Source organism: Balaenoptera borealis, assembly GCF_965194805.1.
Source record: "Balaenoptera borealis genome assembly, chromosome: 8".
Taxonomy (NCBI): Eukaryota; Metazoa; Chordata; class Mammalia; order Artiodactyla; family Balaenopteridae; genus Balaenoptera; species Balaenoptera borealis.
In genome coordinates this window covers 34,090-42,608 of record NC_138865.1, presented here as the reverse complement: position 1 = coordinate 42,608, position 8,519 = coordinate 34,090, and the positions used below count along the sequence as shown (strand labels likewise).

Below are 8,519 nucleotides of genomic sequence, written 5' to 3'. Positions count from 1 at the left end.
TGGGCCTTCCGGATCATATGGTGACTGAATTTTTACCTTTAAACGCACTGCCATTCTGTTCCTATTATATGGTTGTTACCAGTTTACATCCCACTTAGACCGAGAGGTTACGCTATTCTCCACAACTTCTTCAACATCTATCGTTTGTTGACTTTTTGCTGATGGTCATTCTGACTGGTGTGAGGTGATACCTTTGTGTAGATTGGATTTGCATGCGTCTAATAATTCCTGATGTTTTGCGTTTATCAATGTCCTTTTCATTTTTTTTTAAGATTCAGCTAAACTTACAACTTCAAATTGCCTTCTTGAAAAATTTGCTGCGTTTGGATTTCTTTGGCCATTCCCTACCCCAGGACAGGTTTTGAGGGCATGAGTCATTTACAGCCCTGCAGTCCTTGTGAATATTAGTGACCATTAGCAGTGGATTTAAAGCTGCTCTTTGAGGAAACGGCCTTAGGGTGGCAGCATTTCTACGTTGCCAACTCTGCTTGCTAGGGAAACAGAACCTTGCTGCAAGTTGTGCTTTTAGGTTGCAGATTAGAGTGGAATGTGCCAGGAGAAACCCCCATAAGTTTTAGCCTCCTTAATTCTTGTTTGCGTCTTTAAGTTGTAGTTTTTATCAGAGCAAATTTGATTGAAAAGTGTCTTTTGTTCTAGGTGTACAAATCTTGTTCATGTACACATATACATATATCTATTGATCTTTGTGTCCTTTTCCATGTAGGTTATTACAAAGTGTTGAGTAGACCACTCTTGGTATTCCATAGGTCTTTGGGGATGATATATTTTATATGTATTAGTATATGTTTGTTAACCCCAATATCCTAATTTATCCATTCCTCACACCTTTTCATTGGCTTAACCATAAGTTTGTCTTCTCAATTTGAGATTGTCTTTCGCTATCGATATATGTTGATTTTTATGAATTTTCAGATACCATAAGTGATATTATAGGACATTTGTCTTTCACATTTTGACTTACTTCACGTTGTGTGATTATCTCTAGGCTTATCTTTGGTGCTGCATATGCCATTCTTTTATTTTTTTTCGTGGCTAGTATTCCATTCTGTACATGTACCACTTCTTCTTTGTCCATTCATCTGTTTATGGACCTTTTTTTGCTTCCATGTCTTGGCTATTTCAGTATTGCTGCAGTGCATGTTTGCCTGTCTGTGCCTTTCCGATTCTGGTCTTCTTAGGGTATAGGCCCATTAGGGGATCGGCCGCATCATATGGTAGCTCAATGTTTACCTTTTAAACGCAGCTCCATTCTGTTCTCATTAGTGCTGTTACCACTTTAAATCCCACCAGCAGCTAGAAGGTACACAGTTCCCTAAAACCTCTTCAGTGTTTATAGTTTGTAGAAGTTTTGCTGATGGTCATTTGACTGGTGTGAGCTGAAACCTTTGTGGATGTTGGATTTGCATGCAGCTAATAATTCCTTATACTGAGCTTTAGGCATGTCCTTTTTTTTCCTTTTCCTTTTTTTTTAAAGAGTGAGTACAACTTCCCTCTTCATATTGACTTCTTGAAAAATTTGTCATGTGTTGAATTTTCTTGCCTATTCCCTACCCCAGGACATTTTTTGAGGGCAGGTGTCATTTACAGCCCTGCAGTCCTTGTGACTATTAAGCGACCATTAGCACTGGGTTTAATGCTGCTGTTGTGGGAAACAGCCACAAGGCGGCAGCATTATTACGTTCTCAACTCTTGTTACTAGGACAACAGAGTCTTCCTGGACGTCGTATTCCTCGGTTGTAAATTAGAGTGGAATGTGCTGGGACAAGACCACAGAAGTTTATGTCTCCTTACTTAGGTTCGTTTTTTAAATTTAATTTATATTTCTTATCGGAGGAAATTTGATTAGAGTGTTGTGATTGTCTGGCTGTACAGAATCTGGTCAATGATTCATACATATGTCTGTTCATCTTCGGATCCTGTTACCATGTATGTTCTTACAGAATGTTGAGTAGACCTCCCTTGGTATTTGGTAGGTGTTTTGTCATTATATATTTTATATGTATTGGTGATTGTATAATTCATATAGTTCATATGTTATAGGTTTATATACATTTAACATACATTAGTATATGTATGTTAGCCCCATAATCCTAATTTATCCGTCCTCCCACCTTTCATTTTGGTTAACCATTAGTTTGTTTTATAAGTCTGTGAGTGTCTTTTTCTGTGGAAATATGTTCATTGGTAGCAATCTTAGGATAACATGTATAAATGATATCATAGGATATTTGTCATTCCCTTTTGACTTACTTAACGTTATATGATTATTTCTAGGCTCATGTGTAGTCCTGAAAACCGCATTGTTCATTTTTTTTCCGAACCTACTATTCCATTCGGTACGTATACCACTTCTTCTTTGTCCATTTATCTGTTGATGGACATTTTGTTTGCTTGCATGGCTTGGCTATTGTAAATATTGCTGCAGTGCATGTTTGCCTGTGTGTGCCTTTCCGATTCTGGTCTTCTTAGGGTATAGGCCCATTAGGGGATCGGCCGCATCATATGGTAGCTCAATTTTTACCTTTTAAACGCAGCTCCATTCTGTTCTCATGATTAGCTGTTACCAGTTTACATCCAACCAACAGCATAGTGGGTATGCATTTCTCCACCAACCCGTCAGCATTCATTGTTTGTAGACTTTTTACAGATGGCATTTTGAATATTGGGTGGTGAAATGTTTTTGTAGTTTGGATTTGCGTCCAACCAATAATTCCTGACATTGAGCTTTTATTCATATTCTTCTTTTTTTTAAAATAACAGAGTGAGTAACACTTACCTCTTCAAACAGTTTTCTTGAGAAATTTTCCGTATTATGTCCTTTCTTGGCCATTACCTACCCCAGGACATTTTTTGAGGACACGTGTCATTTACGGCCCTACAATTACTGTGAATCTCAAGTGACCCTTAGCCCTGTGTTTAAAGCTGCTGTTGTGGGAAACGGCCACAAGGCGGCAGCATTTCTCCATTTCCAAATCTGGTTACTAGGGCAGCAGAGCCTTCCTGAAAGTCGTGTTCCTAGGTTGTAAATTAGAATGGGATATGCCAGGGAAAGCCCCAGTAACTTTATGTCTCATTAATTGTCATTCGTGGTTTTAATTTTTCTAATTGGGGTAATGAGTAGAATAGTGTTTGTTCTGGGTGTACACAATCAGGTTCAATTGAACATTATATATATCTATTCATGTACAGAGCCTCTTCCCATGTAAATTACTATTATTTTTTTAAATAAATTTATTTTATTTATTTATTTATTTTTGGCTGAGTTGGATCTTCGTTGCTGCATGTGGGCTTTCTCCAGTTGCGGTGAGCGGGGGCTACTCTCCGTTGTGGTGCACGGGCTTCTCACTGCAGTGGCTTCTCTTGTTGAGGAGCATGGGCTCTAGGCGTGCGGGCTTCAATAGTTGTGGTGCATGGGCTCAGTAGTTATGGCTCATGGGCTCCAGAGCGTAGGCTCATTAGTTGTGGTGCACGAGCTTCGTTGCTCTGCAGCATGTGGGATCTTCCCGAACCAGGGTTCGAACCTGTGTCCCCTGCATTGGCAGGCGGATTCTTAACCACGGTGCCACCAGGCAAGCCCCCATGTAAATTATTACAGAGCGTTCAGTAGACCTCCCTTGGTATATGGTCGGTCTTTTTGATACATGTGTTTAATATGTATTTGTATACGTATGGTAACCCTAATCTTAATGTATCCATTCCTCCCACCTTTCCTTTTAGATAACCATAGTTTGTTTTCTAAGTCTGTGAGAGTCTTTCTCTGTGGAAATATGTGCATACGTGTCAGTTGTTAGGTAACAGCTAGGAGTGATATCACAGGTTATTTGTCGTCTGCTTTCCGACTTACCTCATGTTCTGTGATCATCTCTAGGCTCATCTATGGTGCTGCAAAGAGCAGTGTTTCATCCTTTTCCCTGGTGAATATTCCATTGTGTACATGGACCACTTCTTCTTTGTGCATTCATCTGTTGATGGACATTTTGGTTACTTCCAAGTCTTGGCTATGCTAAATATTGATGCAGTGCAGGATTGCCAGCCTGTGTCTTTTGGATTCTGGTCTTCTCAGGGGTTAGGCCCAGCAGTGGGCCTACTAGATCATATGGTAGTTCAATTTTTACCTTTCAACGCACCTCCATTCTGTTCTCACTACTGGCTCTTACCAGTTTACATCCCACCAGCAACTAGAGGGTACACAGATCTCTAAAACCCCTTCAGCATTTATTGTCTGTAGACTTTTTACTGATGGCATTTTGAGTGTTGGATGGTGATACCTTTTTGTAGTTTGGATTTGCATGTGCCTAATAATTCCCGATATTGAGCTTTTATCTACGTCCGTTTTCTTTCTTTTTTTTTAAAGTGAAACACAGAAACTTACCTCTTCAAATTGTTTCCTTGAGAAATGTGCCATGTTCTGTGAATTCCTGTGGCCATTACCTGCACCAGGACATTTTTTGAGGGCAGGTGTCGTTTACAGCCCTGTAGTAATTGTGACTATCACATGACCATTAGTTCTGCGTTTAAAGCTGCTGTTGCAGGCAACGGCCACGAGGGGGCAGCATTTCTATATTCCCAACTCTGGTTACTAGGGCAACAGAGCCTTCCTGGAAGTCCTGTTTGTAGGTTGTAGAGTAGAGTGGAATGTGCCAGGACAAACCCCCAAAAACTATGTCTACTTAATTGTTGTTGGTATTCTCAGTTTAATTTTCATTTTTCTCAGAGCAAATTTGATTGCAATGTTGTGTTTGTTCTAGGTGTACAGAATCTCTTTCAGTGATTCATATATCTTTTCATGTTTGGATCCTGTTCCATATAGGTTATTACAGAATGTTGTGTAGACCTCTCTTGGTATTTGGTATGTCTGATGATTATATATTTTATAAGTATTAGCATATGTCTGTTAAACCCAATATCCTCCGTTATACATTCCTCACACCTTTCCATTTGGTTAACCACAAGTTTGTTTTCTGAGCACGTCAGTGTCCTTCTCTGTGGAAATAGGTTCATTCCTATCAATTTTTAGGTAACACCTATACGTGATATCATAGGATATGTGTCTCTCGCTTTCTGACTTACTTCAAGTTGTGTGATTATCTGTAGCCTCATCTATGATGCTGCAAACAGCATTGTTTCATTCTTTTCTGTGTCTAATATTGCATTGTGTACATGGACCACTTTTTCGTCCATTCATCTGATGATGGACATTTTTGTTGCTTCCATGTCTTGGCTATTGTAAATACTGCTGCAATACACGATTTTCCATCCTGTGTCTTTCTGATTCTGGCTTTCACAGGTGACAGGCCCAATAGTGGGCCTTCCGGATCATATGGTGACTCAATTTTTACCTTTAAACGCACTGCCATTCTGTTCCTATTATTGGCTGTTACCAGTTTACATCCCACTTAGACCGAGAGGTTACGCTATTCTCCACAACTTCTTCAACATCTATCGTTTGTTGACTTTTTGCTGATGGTCATTCTGACTGGTGTGAGGTGATACCTTTGTGTAGATTGGATTTGCATGCGTCTAATAATTCCTGATGTTTTGCATTTATCAATGTCCTTTTCATTTTTTTTTAAGATTCAGCTAAACTTACAACTTCAAATTGCCTTCTTGAAAAATTTGCTGCATTTGGATTTCTTTGGCCATTCCCTACCCCAGGACAGTTTTTGAGGGCATGAGTCATTTACAGCCCTGCAGTCCTTGTGAATATTAATGACCATTAGCAGTGGATTTAAAGCTGCTGTTTGAGGAAACGGCCTTAGGGTGGCAGCATTTCTACGTTGCCAACTCTGCTTGCTAGGGAAACAGAACCTTGCTGCAAGTTGTGCTTTTAGGTTGCAGATCAGAGTGGAATGTGCCAGGACAAACCCCCATAAGTTTTAGCCTCCTTAATTCTTGTTTGTGTCTTTAAGTTGTAGTTTTTATCAGAGCAAATTTGATTGAAAAGTGTCTTTTGTTCTAGGTGTACAGAATCTTGTTCATGTACACATATACATATATCTATTGATCTTTGTGTCCTTTTCCATGTAGGTTATTACAAAGTGTTGAGTAGACCACTCTTGGTATTCCATAGGTCTTTGGGGATGATATATTTTATATGTATTAGTACATGTTTGTTAACCCCAATATCCTAATTTATGCACTCCTCACACCTTTTCTTTGGCTTAACCATAAGTTTGTCTTCTCAATCTGAGATTGTCTTTCTCTATGGAAATATGTGCATTTTTATGAATTTTCAGATACCATAAGTGATATCATAGGACATTTGTCTTTCGCATTCTGACTTACTTCACGTTGTGTGATTATCTCTAGGCTCATCTGTGGTGCTGCATATGCCATTCTTTTATTGTTTTTCACGGCTAATATTCCATTCTGTACATGTACCACTTCTTCTTTGTCCATTCATTTGTTTATGGACCTTTTGTTTGCTTCCATGTCTTGGCTATTTCAATATTGCTGCAGTTCATGTTTGCCTGTGTGTGCCTTTCCGATTCTGGTCTTCTTAGGGTATAGGCCCATTAGGGGATCGGCCGCATCATATGGTAGCTCAATTTTTACCTTTTAAACGCAGCTCCATTCTGTTCTCATGATTAGCTGTTACCAGTTTACATCCAACCAACAGCATAGTGGGTATGCATTTCTCCACCAACCCGTCAGCATTCATTATTTGTAGACTTTTTACGGATGGCATTTTGAATATTGGGTGGCGAAATGTTTTTGTAGTTTGGATTTGCGTCCAACCAATAATTCCTGACATTGAGCTTTTATTCATGTTCTTCTTTTTTTAAAATAACAGAGTGAGTAACACTTACCTCTTCAAACAGTTTTCTTGAGAAATTTTCCGTATTGTGAACTTTCTTGGCCATTACCTACCCCAGGACATTTTTTGAGGACACGTGTCATTTACGGCCCTACAATTACTGTGAATCTCAAGTGACCGTTAGCCCTGTGTTTAAAGCTGCTGTTGTGGGAAACGGCCACAAGGCGGCAGCATTTCTCCATTTCCAAATCTGGTTACTAGGGCAGCAGAGCCTTCCTGAAAGTCGTGTTCCTAGGTTGTAAATTAGAATGGGATATGCCAGGGAAAACCCCAGTAACTTTATGTCTCATTAATTGTTGTTCGTGGTTTTAATTTTTTAAATTGGGGTAATGAGTAGAATAGTGTTTGTTCTGGGTGTACACAATCAGGTTCAATTGAACATTATATATATCTATTCATGTACAGAGCCTCTTCCCATGTAAATTATTTTTTTAAATAAATTTATTTTATTTATTTATTTATTTTTGGCTGAGTTGGATCTTCGTTGCTGCATGTGGGCTTTCTCCAGTTGCGGTGAGCGGGGGCTACTCTCCGTTGCGGTTCACGGGCTTCTCACTGCAGTGGCTTCTCTTGTTGAGGAGCACGAGCTCTAGGCGTGCGGGCTTCAATAGTTGTGGTGCATGGGCTCAGTAGTTATGGCTCATGGGCTCCAGAGCGTAGGCTCATTAGTTGTGGTGCACGAGCTTCGTTGCTCTGCAGCATGTGGGATCTTCCCGAACCAGGGTTCGAACCTGTGTCCCCTGCATTGGCAGGCGGATTCTTAACCACGGTGCCACCAGGCAAGCCCCCGTGTAAATTATTACAGAGCGTTCAGTAGACCTCCCTTGGTATATGGTCGGTCTTTTTGATACATGTGTTTAATATGTATGTGTATACGTATGGTAACCCTAATCTTAATGTATCCATTCCTCCCACCTTTCCTTTTAGATAACCATAGTTTGTTTTCTAAGTCTGTGAGAGTCTTTCTCTGTGGAAATATGTGCATACGTGTCAGCTGTTAGGTAACAGCTAGGAGTGATATCACAGGTTATTTGTCGTCTGCTTTCCGACTTACCTCATGTTCTGTGATCCTCTCTAGGCTCATCTATGGTGCTGCAAAGAGCAGTGTTTCATCCTTTTCCATGGCGAATATTCCATTGTGTACATGGACCACTTCTTCTTTGTGCATTCATCTGTTGATGGACATTTTGGTTACTTCCAAGTCTTGGCTATGCTAAATATTGATGCAGTGCAGGATTGCCAGCCTGTATCTTTTGGATTCTGGTCTTCTCAGGGGTTAGACCCAGCAGTGGGCCTACTAGATCATATGGTAGTTCAATTTTTACCTTTCAACGCACCTCCATTCTGTTCTCACTACTGGCTGTTACCAGTTTACATCCCACCAGCAACTAGAGGGTACACAGATCTCTAAAACCCCTTCAGCATTTATTGTCTGTAGACTTTTTACTGATGGCATTTTGAGTGTTGGGTGGTGATACCTTTTTGTAGTTTGGATTTGCATGCGTCTAATAATTCCCGATATTGAGGTTTAATCTACGTCCGTTTACTTTCATTTTTTTAAGGTGAAACAGAGTAACTTACCTCTTCAAATTGTTTCCTTGAAAAATGTGCCATGTTCTGAATGCCTGTGGCCATTACCTGCACCAGGACATTTTTGAGGGCAGGTGTCGTTTACAGCCCT

General features: G+C 40.0%; 1 long non-coding RNA gene across 1 annotated transcript; it reads right to left on the bottom strand.

Annotated features, from left to right (window-relative positions):
• Positions 1 to 711: 711 nt before the first annotated feature.
• Positions 712 to 7,258, bottom strand: LOC309633963. The gene is made up of 2 exons (XR_014247793.1): positions 6,171 to 7,258; positions 712 to 846 (listed from the first exon to the last, which is right to left on the bottom strand). It is a non-coding gene; the product is annotated as an uncharacterized lncRNA (long non-coding RNA).
• Between the last annotated feature and the right edge of the window lie 1,261 nt (positions 7,259 to 8,519).